The sequence below is a fragment of the Chrysochloris asiatica genome, unplaced genomic scaffold (genome assembly GCF_000296735.1).
Source record: "Chrysochloris asiatica unplaced genomic scaffold, ChrAsi1.0 scaffold00058, whole genome shotgun sequence".
NCBI classification, from domain to species: domain Eukaryota; kingdom Metazoa; phylum Chordata; class Mammalia; order Afrosoricida; family Chrysochloridae; genus Chrysochloris; species Chrysochloris asiatica.
In genome coordinates, this window is record NW_006408576.1 from 5042093 (window position 1) to 5048404 (window position 6312).

The window sequence follows — 6312 nt, forward strand, 5'->3', positions numbered from 1 at the left end:
GAGATGGATTGGCAAAGTCCAGCATCAATGGGCTCAAGCATAGCAATGATAGTGAGGTTGGGCCAGGACTGGGCAGTGTTTCATTCTATTGTGCATAGGGTTATTATGAGTTGGTATCGACTCAGTGACACCTAACAACAACAGCATAGGCTAAAGGTGGGCTTACAAACTTTCTGTAATCATCACACCCAGTATTCCTATCACACATGCACATCTATTTCACAAAAATAGACAGGAGAAACCAATATTCATAAAGCAGTCATACACATAAACCATTTAAAAACATTCAAACTCAATCTTTTTTTCTACCTTGGATTAACCTTATTTATATGCGTATGGATTTGGGCCTCTAGCAAGGTGGATTGCAGTAGACCCAGGCCCGTTATCAGCTATGCTGTTTAACCAGAGTGATATCTGCTTTAGGCAGCTCTAGAAGCTGCCACTCTATTCTTCACTGAAATACTTTATCCAATGTCCTTTCATTCTTTTTCTTGCAACACCTCATAATTTCATAGGTCTGAAGCCATTGAAATGAATTCTGCTCAAAGCTCAAACAGTTAAAACCAAGTGAAGATCATGTCTGACTTCCTCTGATTCCACAAGAAAGAAAAAGGACCAAACTCAAATTCAGCTGAAGCTGATTCCTATGAAGTAGAGGTTAGACATGCTTCTGCCTTTTATCAGTTCTTTTGAAATTAGAACTGAGAACCAATTTAGAAAATTCATCCTTCTAATTTTGTTTCTCTAAAATGCCAATATTTCAGTACAACGTGTCTTAGGCAGGTTTTCTGAAAAAGCACCAGTGAAACGTGTGTGTGTGTGTGTGTGTGTGTATCAAGGAAATGGCTTAGAGTTGTAGTTTCCAAGATATATGGTGGAAGAGAGAGAGAGAGTCCCTTCTGCATATCCTTATATTGGAAGCAAGCCACACCACCAAGGAAGCATCCCTTCAATTGATTGGCTACTTATATCCACTCATCATAGAGTTCATTATGCCTGTATTAGGTTTCATCACCATGGGAATATGCACAGCTCAACTATTAAACCTTTGGAAATCCTGACCTAGTCAAGTTGACATAGAACCTTAACCATTACATTTAGCTTTGTATTCCACCTTTGCCACTTACTAGCTCTGCAGTTTTGACAATTATTTAATTAATCTGCTTATCAAGTTTCGTATCTGTGAAATGGGGATAATGATAATATACTTTAGTACTTTGAATCTTCAATCTGTATATTTCCAGGCCCTGAAGATTTGGCAAAACTATTCATCACTGTCCATAAGTGTACACATATTCTAAAATCATGCCAATTATCTGCTCACACAATTATGATACAGAGGTATATCCCCTGAATCACTGCTCACTGTTAGGGTTTTCATACATCACCATCTTTCAGGGAAAACCATGAATGTTGCTGTAAGGCAACACTCATGTTCTTCTTGTGACTTCATACCTTGTCAACACTTCTGAAAACCAAGATTCAATTTCTTCTTTTAGAAAGAAGCTATAAGAAACCCTCTTTATAGCCACAGATATGAATTGTAAAAGAGCTGCTGCTCAAAATGATGAACAACGTGAGTATTAAGTCTACCTGCATATGCAACTTGCTATGCCCTCTTATACAGAATACATTCTGGATAAATTAATTTGAACTTACACTTGATTGTTGGTAGAATGGTGTGATGGTTAATATTCTGTGTCAATAGACATAACCATGATCCTCAGTGGTTTATCAGATGTTATGTAATCACTATTAGTTTTGTGATCTTATATGAGCAGCCTATAGACCAAAGAGGAGTTTCCTATGGAGTGTGATCTGTGTCTGGTATATAAATGATGTTCTGGAAAATCTTTCCTTCTCTCTTAATTTTCTGCTGACCTTGTCTGACTTCTAGTTTTTGAACTTAAGAAGCCTTCAGTCTGACTCTTAACATGAGGACATAGTATTCACCAGATTCTGCAATCCAATGAAAAAGTAGTCTGCCACCTGACTCACAGATTTGTAATGTGTCACTCACGCAATTTCACCACTGGTCTGTCAGTTTATCATACGGTGATGATTTTTGGGTTGCTGTGATGCTGGAAGCTATGTCACAATTATCATAAATATCAGCAGGTTCACCCATGGTGGACAGGTTTCAGGAGAGCTTCCAGACTAAGACAGACTAGAAAGAAGGAGAAGCAGACTAGTTCTGAGTGGTTGGTCACTGAAAACCTTAGGAATAGTATTGTCAGATACCCAGAAGATAAAACCCTTATTAACATTGTCAGGTATAGTGCCTGTATATGAGGTTTTCAAGTTGGAAGGCACTCAAAATATGATTGGGGAAAGCTGTCTCTTCAAAGTACAGTTGAGCATAATGATTTGAATGCAGCAAGGAAATGAGAATCCTCTTTTAATCCTGGGGCACAACTCAAACTGAGGAGACAGCGGCAAAGTCCATTAATAATCAGAACATGGAATTTTCAAATTATGAAATTAGGAAAATTTTATATTGTCAAAAATAAGATGGGATACATAAAGATTGATATTCTATATAGTAGTGAAGTACAATTGACATTTATTAGCTATTTCGAATCAGCCAATAATATGGTTTATCATGCCAGAAGCAACAAATCCAAGAGGAATGGCATCACATTCACACTCAAAAAGAGCATTTCAATATCTATCTTGAAGTACAACATTGTCTGATATGATAAAATCCATATGCCTATAAGGAAGATCAAGGGGCTCTGGTAGCATAGTGGTTACGAATCGGGCTGCAAACATTAACATCAGCAGTTCAAAACTACCAGCTGTTCTGCAGGAGAAAGATGAGGCTTTCTGCTCCCGTAAAGATTTACAGCCTTGGAAACCCTGTACAGGGTTGCAATGAGTTGGAACCGACTCCACGGTACATAACAACAATAAGGAAGAGCAGTTAATGCCACTATTCAAGCATATGCATCATCACTAAATCCAATGAGGAAAAAATTGATGAATTCTACCAGGTTCTTCCATTTGAAATTGATAAAACATGTAATCAGCTTGCACTGATAATTACTAGTGACTGGAATGTGCAAGATAGAAACAAAGAGAAAATAAGTAGTTGAAAAATATGTCCTTGGCATTAGGAATGATGCTGGAGATTGCACAATAGAATTTTAGACAACCTATGAATTTTTTAATGATAACTTTAAAATAATTTAAATAGTTTAAATGTTTTAATATCAAAGTAAACTAAGATTGGGATTTTACAAGCAGATTTCAAAACACAAACCTTGATTTCTAATGGTTTCTTTCCTTTTCAGAAGCCTAAATACAAATACAAAGATATTAGAGATTCTCTCCTATTTTAATACATATATAGTTGACAAATGTGTAAAATAATTTCCAGATAAAGGCCTCTAGTAAAAATGTCAAAATTTAAAATACAGCATTTTAATTTACTCATTGACTATAAAATCCAGAAAGACCACCCTTCTCCCCACACCTCAGAAAACCAACCACCAATTCCTTTCTAGGAGATTAACAATACTTTGCTTTCCCTTATCAGCACCCTGGCATCCCTGATTCAGTCTGTATTAGTTTCAGTTGCTGAAAATGACCCACCATTTTCTTTACTTCTTTATAGCTTGGCAAGGCACTGTTTGGGAGACCATATGAAGACCATAATGACCTGATTGAAGAGTTAACCATATATCCCAGGCCTTCCAATTGCATTGTGATAATAATAGTAATGTAAAATTCCACAAGTCATTCTTTTATCTCCTCTCCAAGTTATCAACATGTGCTTTTAAATAACGGTTCTAAACAACATAAAAGGTTAACTATAGACATCACCAGAAGAAATACACAGTAATAAAATTAGTTAAATTTTGGGAAAAGACGTTGGTAAAGTTCAGTATCAACAGCCAAACAAGACTCCACTTAACAATATTGAGGGATTCTATGGCAAAATACTGAATAATGTAAAAAGCATCAAAACAAGATGGAAGGCAGTTTGGGGGCAGGAGAAGCAGAGGCAGGCAGCAGAGGCTCCTGGGTGGAGGTGTGGAAAAAACACAGAAGGCACTTTGCCAGAACAGTTCCAGAGCTCTAGATCTAATATAAAGTGGGGGGCTTTGGTTTCGGTGCCCAGCAGTGGAGAACTCTTACTGTGGCAGGAATAAGCGGCAATTTTGGAATCAACCGACATGCTCCCTGCAGCCCACAGCCTGGGTGAAGATCAGAGGGTGGTGCCACAGTCAGCCTGATGCAGCACCATGGAGCAACTTGTGGAAAAAGTGGTGTGATAACTTTTTTCATTTTTCTTTCCACCTGTCCCCTGTCGCACCCTCTCTGCCAAGCTCAGACAGATGGGAGTGCATCCCCAAAAGGGTCCAGCACTGCATTCACAGGGTACAATTTTCCCACAGTGCAAAGAGGAAATCACTGAAAGCCCCAGCGATCCCACAAGCTAATCCTATCGCTGCTTCTTATGACGTCTGACTCTGGGACTTAGCCCTAAAGTTGACTCTCTTCCCTGCGTGGGACCCTTTATTCCTGCCTTACCTAACAAGGGACAGTAGGTCTGGCCATACAGCCAAACCATAATTGCACCTTGTAAATACCTAACATAAAAGGCAAAAGACAACACCAACCATGATATCTAAGGACACAGTCATTTTGATAATTATGCTGTGCATACACAGATACCTAACTGACCTTAAGAGACAAAAATTGTGAACAATCTTTTTTACATTCATTTCTCAATCTCTGCCTGCACACCTCCATGATGGTGACTAGCAGTGGGGCCTGAACGAGTGGACACCCCCACCCACTGCTGGAAGTTTCTACTGTGCACACATACTGACCTGCACAGCAGGAGTCTAAACTACACTGAAGGCATTGACAAAAAATAAGGTTCCAGGGGTTTATGGAATACAAATTAAAATATGTGATCAAACTGATACAGCACTGCAGGTACTCGCTCATTTATGCCAAGACTATTGGAAAACAGTTACCTGGCTAACTGATTGTAAGAGATCCATATTTGTGCTGATTCCATAGAAAGGTGAACCAACAGAATGTGGCAACTGCTGAACAATATCATTAATATCACATGCAAGTAAAATTTTGCTTAAGAAAATTCAGACCCAGTTGTGACAGTACATTGTCAGAGAACTCCCAGAAATTCAAGCTTGATTCAGAAGAAGACATGAAGGATATTGCTGATGTCAGATGGATCTTGGCTGAAAGCAGAGAACACCAAAAATACTTTCACTTGTGATTTATTGACTATACAAAAGTTCTTACTATGTGTATCATGACAAACAATGAAGAGCATTCTAGAAAATGAGTATTCTAGAACACTTAATTGTACATATGAGGAATCTACCTGTACCGAGAGGCAGTGGTTCAGACAGAAATTCAGGATATAACATGGTTTCCAATCAGGAAAATTGTGCACCATAGCTGTATTATTTTATCATATTAATCAGTCTGTATGTTGAACAACTAATCTGAGAAGGTGGCTTACATGAAGAAGAACCTGGCACCAGGAATGGAGGAAGATTCAATGTACAGATGATAAAACCTTGCTTGCTGGAAACGAAGAAGACTTGAAATGCTTTCTGATGAAGATCTAAGACTATAGCATTCAGTATGGATTGTACTTCAATGTAATGGTTACAAAAATCCTCACAATTATATCAATAATAACTTCATGACAAGTAGAGAAAAGATTCAAGTTGTTAAAAACTTCATTTTGCTGGGATCCATAATCATGGAAGCAGCAATCAAGAAATAAAGGGCAGATTCATTAAGCAAATCTATTGCAAAAGACCTCTTTAAAGTGTTAAAGAGCAAAGGTAACAGTTTGAGAACTAAGGTGAGCATGACCCTTAGTATTTCCAACAACTATATATGTGTATCAATGTTGGACAATGAATAAGGAAGACTGTAGAAGAATCAATGCATTTGAATTATGCTGTTGAAAAGTAAATTCCTCTTTATATACTTATGTATATGCTAAATTGGTTTTACTTCTCTAGAGAACCCTATCAAAAACAGCTGATTTCGTGAATCTGACAGAACCTAAATAATGATGGGTAATAACTTAGTCATTTGGAGTACCAGAGTCAAGTGGTCTGTCTCTATCAACATTATGCCAGATATTATTTCAAAAAACATAAATATTTCTCCTCTGAATATCAATGGACTTCCTCCAGAACTCCAGAAATTTGTATTATTACTCCACCATGATTCGTGCCACAAACTCCACTACTGTTACCACTACAACTGTTCTTATGCCATAGGATCTGCTTTATCACATGACCTCGGTCCTGA